Here is a 9,782-nt window from a genome sequence, read left to right as displayed (position 1 = left end):
ATTATCGATAATTTCTGAATTCAGAAGATTTGTCGTACCAAAATAAGTAAAATCCGATGATATTCCTTCATTTAAATCTTCACTGAGTGGGACTGGTACAATAAAATTAATTGCATGTTTAACCTGGCTATCTCTCAATATACTCCTTTAACATGTTTATATGCGAAAGTTGATTTTGTTTTCGCCTCCCAGGAGTATTTATGATGTGATTTAAATCATTTACTTTTTCAACGGTCTCTAGACCATAATATTTGGCCGGAAGAGGATTTTGTGGTATGGGCAAGAGAGCCAGAACTCTATCACCAGGCTGAAAACTCTTTTCCTTCGAGTTTTTATCATACTTTCACTTTTGACTGAGTAGAGTGCAGATTTGCTCTTGCGACCTCACAAGCCTTTTGATAACTTATACTTAAAATTGCAAAAACATTGATTTACTTTTTAGATCAAGATGTAAAATTGATGTAATAAAATCCGGGCTGGTGAATTATCTTCAAACACTTAAAAATAGGTAATTTATAAAATTTAAAATCAGTACAATTAGAAAAACTTGTTTACCTAACTACTGTACTTAAAACAGAAACTTTAATATTTTAAGGACTAAACATTGAAGCATTCCGTGATTTCCTTTTTAGATCTATTTGTAAAATTGATATAATATTATCCAGTCTGGTGAAATATTTTGGAATTCTTAAAAATAGATGAACTAAAAGTTAAAAATGAGTGCAATTAAATATACTTTCATACCTAAATACTGTACTTAACACCGAAACATCAAAGTTTCACTGACTGACCTATTCCTTATGTATCAAGAGACATGTTCTTTCTTTTACCTTTCCCTTATTCGACAATGAATTAAAAATCGACGTAAAACATCATAGGAGACTAAACAAATTCACCCTGAAACTGAAAAAGGATGAATTATGGCACTATTAATTATTTGAAAATAGTTTGGAATACAACTTTTCAATTTTACAGATGGAAATAATTTTGCAAAAAAAACGAGGCTATTAATCAAACACGCTTAAAATTACATTCAAAATAAAAAAAAAGAACACATTAAATAAGGCACGTGCGTTATGTTATTTTGTAAATTTTTCTAGCTTTTTATAATTAAAATGAAGAAAAAATGACGTCATAAATCCAAATTTCAATCAACAAATTATCACTCGTTAAAATCAATAAATGAAGGAAAGTACGTGTTTTTAAAGAACTCAAGAGACATTTTTTAAGTTATGCTACATAAAGATAAAATAATCAGTATAAAAAATACAGACAAACTAATAAATATAAATATAACGAGAATGACGTATGAAGAAAAAAAATGCGCTTTCAGAATAAAGAATTTGCATGTACGGCTTATCTGGTAATTAGTTTATTTATCGATGCTAGCAGCGTTCTCGTTTGCAGTCACCCTTGTAAAGGGAATTAACCCCTAACATGTTGAAATTGTTTCAAGTACTTGTATATTGTACATAATCCTTTCTTGTGAATATTGTTATTTTGAGCCAAGCATGTGACTAAATGTGAAACTATCGTATAAAAACAGATTTACGGTATTTCAATCAAAACCTTTGCAATATTTGCGCATATTTGTGTACACTATATCCTATAGGCTACATGTAGTCAGGGAAAGATAAGTAGAATGTATAATATTCTAGGTTCCCTATATGAGCCGGGGATCTAAAGGCAATATTTAGCGGAGCTCATCATTCGATTCTCGTACTCTGCCCCCCCCCCCCCCCCCCCCCCCCCAGTATGCATAAAACCAGAGTCAGTAGTGATGGCCTACGTTATATAATGTAGGTCAACACGATTTTGATAAAACTAAAACTCATACCTCTGCTTACATTGTATCGGTTGAGTTGTATTTATAGCCAGTGCTCGCTGACTGACTCAAAGGTGTATATTATCGTGAAAATGTATTAATACGGCATTGTTTGTGTATGAATTGTACATGTGCTGCAAATTCTATATAAATGTGAAAGGAATGCTGCATTCAGGTATAAGTTATTAGTAATAATAGCAGCGTTTGTAAGACGAGGTGGCCGAGTGGTTAAGGCGATGGACTGCTAATCCATTGGGGTCTCCCCGCGTGGGTTCGAATCCCATCCTCGTCGATAATTTTTTCCTTCGTACTGTTTAGATTTCTTTTTCTTTCTTGCTTTATTTTATTTTTTATTTTTAATTAAAAAAAATTCTCTTTAAAAATCATACACAGTACTGCACATCTGTCACCACCACCAATGCCAAAAAAGGGAAGATCACAGCTAGCAATGCATACGTTATCACCACCAATGCATATGTCACCCTAGTCTGATAAATCATATCCAAAAATATGTGTACATGAACAATTTAATTAGCTTACATGAGAAGAAAAAAAAATTAATCATCAAATTAAATAAAGATACCTAACTAAATACAGTACATGTGTAATATTATCATACAGTCTAAATATGCAAACGAACGAGCAGGATAAACGCCAACAACCATTAGCTTGTTAACAGAATTAAGTTGAGAAGAAATATTTCAGTGATCTATTTTTATGCCCTTAATAAAAGCTGCTTTTGTGGCGTTTTTGTTATAAATCATGCACACTGTTCCAAATCAACTTAAATGCATTCACAGCGACGGGGTAGGTAGGTGGGGTGGGTGCAGAAATAAGCAATCGTTGGATCTGTGGGACAGAACACCCAACAGGGACGCAGTACTGGAATCTCCTGCATTTCAAACATTTCTTGGCGTAATTTTTAACCATTCAGCTGTAAAGAAGAAAAAAAATCATACCGAGTGACAAAAATACCTTAGATTACCCCCCATGACCCGTTCTGACATAGGACCCTTTCTATCATACTATGTAAGAGAAATATGATTGGCTCAAAGGGTTATACTTAAATAACATCCATGCATCAGAGAACCGTTTCACGATATAAACTATTTGTATACAGGCGAAAATAGGTAATAACATAATCGCAGCATGTTAGGAATCATTTGAATGTGTTAAATTAATGAGAGTATACATTACAGTATAACCTTTTGAGCCAATCATATTTCGACGTTGAGGTGTGTGCAGCATAGTTTACCTGTTTTTGAAATTTAGAGTCGCTTGTTTACGATGTGTGCAGTGAAAAAGACAATGTCTAATTCTTCCATAGAACAGGATTCCTAAAGTTGAATCGAGTTAATGGTACGTAAAAACTTACTTTTGCATCTACCACTGTTCTGTAAATAAAGAAGGTATGTATCGAGGAGTCACAAACATGGTACATGTAGCTCTTTTCACCGGTTGTCACGTGAGCTCGCACTTGTCCCAAGAGGCAAAATTCGCGAAAATCGCACGTTTCGAAGCCAGTAACTTCAGTTTGGTACAGCGCATAAAACTCAACGATGGCTTGATGAATAGAAAAATATCTCAGGAGTAAAACAAGCCATAGAGTATGTGTGCCTTTAAAGACGGAAATAGCAGAAGGAAATCGAGGGTCATAGGTGGAACCAAGTATTTGGAAGTTACGTACCTTCTCTCTTATATAGTATGATAGAGAGGGTCCTATGTCAGAACGGGTCATGGGGGTAATCTAAAGTAAAAAAAAATTCACTCGTATGATTTTTGTCCTTCAGATTATTGTTGTTTTTTTTCAACATCAAGCTCGCGTCCAGCACCTGTGCCACACAGCACATGATATTCCCATCTCGTGCCTTTTCCCTTCCTATGGCCTTGATCTCAGAACTACAAACCTGCTAGTACTAATATTAGTACCCTTACTCCTACCTCGTGGACAGGGTACTAACATGATCATATACGTGTCAATGGAGCAAGCCGGATGTGATTCACACTCGGCGCTCTTTTAACCTAATATCAACAATTTGAACATATTCCTTGTATATAATCCAATAAATTGAGTATTCATCTTATTTAATACCGGAAGTATCGAAAATCATTGTAGAAATAGTTGTAAAATCTCGTTTATCTTTTTTATCCGATATTTTCGTTTCGATCGTCCGCCATATTAGTTCAAGTAATGATTACTTCCGTTCTCAGCCTCGTTTGTTTGTGTGCCATATAAAGACATTGAGGCTTTATTTAGAAACGTAAACAAATCGTAATAAAAATTTGGCGCAGTTTGAGTCAGAAATTCTGCGCATTAAAAGTAAATACGGTTTATCGGCAAATTTGAAATTCCACCAAGAAGCCATTATTCGCCACTTGATTGATAATAACATAGCGTAGAATATCCAAATATGGTCTGGCAAGCCTTACGTAGAAAAGGGGTCACGGCGAGAGTCTCGCGTTATCTGTCATGGTGGACACGGTGAGGTTAGAGTAACCATGCCAATTTATTTTATCGTGAAAGGACTTCATAAATTCAAAATAAGCCAAACTTCTTTCACAACATGATTATACTTATATAGTCGATTTCTACACTGTTTGTATTACTGACTTTAGTGATGATTTGTTTTTGCTCCATTACATGATATGGGATCGGATCGTAGCCTCAACCACAGCAGATCAAAATGCTGAGCTAGAAAAAATCTCATCGAAATATATTAATTGGTTTTTAAAAAATGTTAGCCTAGATAAGGAAACAAAGCAGTGACTTCCCTATGTTTTGACCTTATCTTTGAGGGCATTGGGTATGATCATGAACACATATGGGGATGTAAAGTCCAGATATACAGCAGGCTAAATTTGCACGAAATTACATTCACTGATTCAAATGTTATACCTGTACATGGACAGAGATCACTGATGTATATATGCTCTGGCTGTGACTTCAACCTTTGAGACTGAAGTAATGACTCTGGTGTTTCTACTTAAAGGAGACCAGAAACAAAAAATTTCCTTTTATGTATGTAATTCTCTACACATTTTAATTGGACTGTGATGTTTATAAATTAAATATCGTAGACAGTTAGTGATTATATTGCGCAGAAGATACCACGATTCCGTAAATTGCCGAGTTTTTCCGAGCTTTGATAAGACGACAGATCACGTGGTCCCGTGACGCTATACTAGCCAGTCCACAAATACAAACATATACATGGCGAGCGAGACAGACGGGAGGAGACCAGATTTAGGTTGCTCATTCAAAAGTTGAATATGCTTCCGAGTTATGCTCACAACAATATCGTTGAATTGTGTGTTAATGTGTTTAAGACCTGACAGCAGAAAAGTACAACAGGAAGAAGGTGCTCATATTTCATATCTTGGAATTTAAAAAAGCAAGGTAATTTTTAAATAAATACTTGTACATCGTGTGCTGTGCACAAATGTGATAAGGATTAAGTGATGATGCCCAATGTAAAAAATTAAATTTTTACCACAATGCAATAAATTCATTTAAGAAGGATGAGGTTCAATCGTATTATATGTAAATGACACATTTATTAACTACACACACACACACACACACACACACCACCAACGAAGGTATGATATGTTGAAAATATACATCCAACACTGAAACGCTGAGAGATAATACTGAAGAGAGGAGACTAGGACGGGGACAGACTTGGGTGTGAAACAATATCCATTACTTTGGAGCAGTGGCGTCACTCGGGTTGGTGTCACCCAGTGCGGCAGCTAATGGTGTCAACCCCATGGTCGTCCTACACTAAAAGACCATACAGAATCCTTAGTAATGTCATTTTGGTGTCACCCCCTCTGATGGTGTCACCCAGTGCAGTCCGCACCCCCCGCATCCCCCTAGCGACGCCACTGCTGTGCCTGCTAGTCATGTATTTAACTATGATCGGTTATCCGCTTATGAAATCCGACTAGACCGAGCAGTGTGTGCTCTGTAAAATTTGCAATTTTTCATTTTGGTGTCACCCCTCTGAGATGGTGTCACCCGGTGCGGTCCGCACCCCCCTAGCGACGCCACTGCTTTGGAGGTGTAAAAGGCACTGAGAACGGTTTTCATCGGTCGAAACTTAAGCATTAGTTTTTCACACACAAAACAAAAAACCATCACATAAATCTGCAAAGCAGAAATCATAAGTAATTAATTTAAACATTAAGAAGCTTCCTTCTTATGATTCAGTCACTGTATTTTACATGCAGGCTACATATAGCGTATTGACAAATCTGATAGTATATACATGTCTGGTATAAATAGTTCATATACTCTACTGGTCGGTGCTGAAAGAAATATTTTAGGCCCAGGCCCGGGACTGGTGACCTAAATAAACTCACTAGCCCTGACTGAAATTCCACAAGCCCGGACAGTTCATACCTGTCAACTATCAAGCTGGGAGAAAAACCTCCCGATTTTGGGGGTATTTCTACACCTACCTCCCGATTTCGTGCTATCTCCCGAGTTTTCGCAGAAAACTCCCTATTATTACATTATGTCTGCCATTTGTCATTTCTCAGACGAAAAAAAACCCAAGCATACATAAATAGATAAAACGTATACAATCCACAGGTGCCACATTCTATTTTATCACTTGTGAATATTGTAGTAACGAAATAATAAATATCACACGAGTCTTTTCTTCAGTAAACAGAATGTTAAGATTAAACATTATTCACCTAAATTTCAGATTTTTGAAAATACTACAACAGAATTGTAGTAATAAAAACATTATATATAAAAAATTGTCACCAATTCGCTTAAATCCCATTAATGATGACTTGAATGTTGCCTACTTTTCTCTGCAAACAAAATCAATCTCCATTTCTACCAAAGAAACTCGGCCAGTTAACACCTGACATTCCTCTACTGTACATGTAAAGTTTAATTACCATGCTTAAATTAAAAGAAGGACTGAAAGAAAATATGCCACGCAGTATATGTGCCCCCAAAGAACTAATTCAAAATAAATATTTTATTCAGTAAACAGTGTTATACGCTTTAAGACTTAAACCTAAGGAAATAAAGTGGGATTTAAATGTGGGAAAAACAGATTTTAACTGTTAAAATGAAGTCATAAACATTGTAAGTTACAATAAAGTAGGGCATCGTTTATTTGCCAATCAATGCTGATGTTTACATATGCATATTGCAGAACATGGTTTCTTTGAAGTATGTCCGAAGGGCAGTCCTTTTCACTAGATAAATAAATTGATAAGTATTAACTGTTAATTAGTCACACTGGCCTTATGCTTGTGTACTGAAGTCTAACCTTTAGCTATTATGCAGTTTAGCCACAGCTGACCAGAATAAAATACAAGGGTCTTGTCCTGGGGTATAATAAGGTGTATCACAGGGAGAAATGGCGCGTCCCATGGGCACTCGCACATTGGGGCAAGGGGTGGGGTAAATAGTAGCCTCCCCACAATTTATATTGGCAGCCAGTTAAATTGAAACTTTGATTTTATAACTGACCACTTTTCTTTTAGTGGCTGCTATTTAAACATCCCAAGCGATAGTTTTATATCAGTTCCAATCATTACAGATTACCGTTTATACATACTACGTGTAACAGACACAGACTGAACGTTTATTTTTTAATTTTAATTTTTGTTCAAGATTACTGAAAATTGTGTTTTCTCGAAACATGACCGTGGCAGGGGTTTAGAATCTTATTTTTAGCAAAGCTTCCATTTGATTAAAATCAGATCTCAATTTCACATAGGACAGATGTAATTTGATTTCGATTGTGCCGTGTTAAGGTATGTATGTCAACATCTTGAAAATACATTTACTCATTTCATCAGCGCGATCAAAGTTTCCTCAGGAAAACAATTTTTTCCGACAAACCCGACGGGCACCTAACTTGGAATACAGGATGGGCCGGAACTAAAATTAGAGGGGCCCCGGGTGTCGGGCTATTACATTTTTAGCACTGCTGGTGTAGATAAAATATCTGTGAATTGATTGTTGCATTTTGTGGTCACTTAGTCGGTTTTCTGCCTATTCCAACGGTATGTCTGGAACAACGAAAACTTTTAGTATATGCCTAGCATTTGCGTATCCTAGAGCTGTCATTTTTTTTTTCAGGATTGTTCTCGTAAACATCCCTTTAGAAATGTAATGATCACAGAGTGCTGTATGGTGTTGCTTTGAAATCGACTCGCTTGTAATAATGTATCCATGCTTTCTTTATGCCTTTATCTTTGGAAAAGAAAAAAAAAATGTTGTCCACATGCTTTTCTTAATGTGCTATTACACCCGTAAGCAACGCAAAACGACATTGTCTTTTACTCTGGCAACTCCCAGTTGGGATGCTGGAGTCGCTACTATGACGTCACACCCCGAAAGTAACCGAATAGGCGCGGAAATTTTACATACGAGGTCACGGAAATTCAGCTCCTAGAAGATATGCCAATATTTAAATATTGGCATTACGGTCGCAGATGATACTTCAGAATAAGGTTTTCTTCTATAGAGCTTTTATTATTATTCTGTATTTCCATTGGTTTCTGGTCTCCTTTAAGATATATATCTAGTTTATATATATATATATATATATATATATATATATATATATATATATATATATATATATATATATATATATATATATATATATACACATACATACATACATTACGAAAAAGAATTTTATCCATCTGCTTTTACGAGAAAACGTTTTATCCACCAGCTTTTACAAGGGAAATGTTTTATCCATCGGAAAGAGATTTACCCATAGGCCTTTACGAGAAAGAATTGTCTATCAGCTTTTATGAGACGGATTTTCTCGTAAACTCTTGGTCAGTCTGTTTCCAAAACCCAACGGAGAGAGAGAGAGAGAGAGAGAGAGAGAGAGAGAAGAAGAAGAAGAAGAAGAAGAAGAAGTTCAGTCCTCTTGAAAGAGGTGTCACTTGATGATGAAGATGCGGCTACATCTGGGGAATTGAAGGTACTCGGGATCGACTGTAAAGACAGAAGTCTGTTTGAGTTTCTGGCGAGGAAACTTTTATTGAAATACTCAACATATAAAATTACATTCCAATATCAATCTACATAAGCTTAAATTGCGGATATAAGAAATACATATAAAACTACGATATTCTTTCACTTACCAACATCATACATTTGTATAATTTCTGCCTTTTAGAATATAATTAAATATCTAATAATTTCACCATAGCTAAAGAATCTAAAATTCAATATTTCAGACTAATACCGTAATTGAAATATATTTTACTGAATTTATTCTAAAATGTCAACATATTAAACTCTATTATTTAAAGAGTGTTTTATTTCTAAATTAACTATTACTGAGTATGAAGTTGGTAGCGAACGTTGCTTTTTACTATAATCAACAATATAATTACAAGTAAATATAAGTTCTTCAAACAATTAAACTTTCCAATACAATATATTAAAGATTAGTAAGGAAATATTAAAACAATCTAATGTTGCAACGTACTGATGTTAGATTAACATCTTAACACTAAAAATCCTTATACTATATGAAAAATTGTACATAGACGATAATCTTACCTGTAAAGACAGAAGTCTGTTTGAGTTTCTGGCGAAGGAACTGGCGTGCCCTAGGATTGGGGCCTTTTTATATCAGTTCTTGGGTCAAAGCCAAATATAGACATGTGTCTAGCTCATGTGTGCTCCAGAATCTCAAAGTGAGGCTTCGTAGTCTCTTACAGATTATCGTCTGGGTCTATGTACATTATTACGTAGGTACTTCTGCAAGATCAGCGCATTTGCCCTCTAGAAAAATCTTTGGAATCTGTCTAATTCGTCTATTTACGCAACCTACCGAATGTACTTTTTGCTGGTATGTATAAGACGGTTTGTATTTGTTCATAAGGGCACAATCTTTATTAAATAGTATATAATTGTAATACCGAAATAAATGGATTTAATGTCAATATATTT

At 35.3% G+C, this 9,782-nt stretch overlaps 1 non-coding gene across 1 annotated transcript; it reads left to right on the top strand.

The window, feature by feature from the left end:
* The first annotated feature begins 2,035 nt into the window (after positions 1–2,035).
* Trnas-gcu (transfer RNA serine (anticodon GCU)) lies at positions 2,036–2,117 on the top strand. Its single transcript has one exon. It is a non-coding gene; the product is annotated as a tRNA-Ser (tRNA).
* Positions 2,118–9,782: the final 7,665 nt, after the last annotated feature.

The sequence above is a fragment of the Sinohyriopsis cumingii genome, chromosome 1 (assembly GCF_028554795.1).
Source record: "Sinohyriopsis cumingii isolate HCF-2022 chromosome 1, ASM2855479v2, whole genome shotgun sequence".
Classification (NCBI taxonomy): Eukaryota; Metazoa; Mollusca; class Bivalvia; order Unionida; family Unionidae; genus Sinohyriopsis; species Sinohyriopsis cumingii.
The sequence above is the reverse complement of the archived record's forward strand: the minus strand, read 5'-3'. Positions and strand labels throughout refer to the sequence as shown.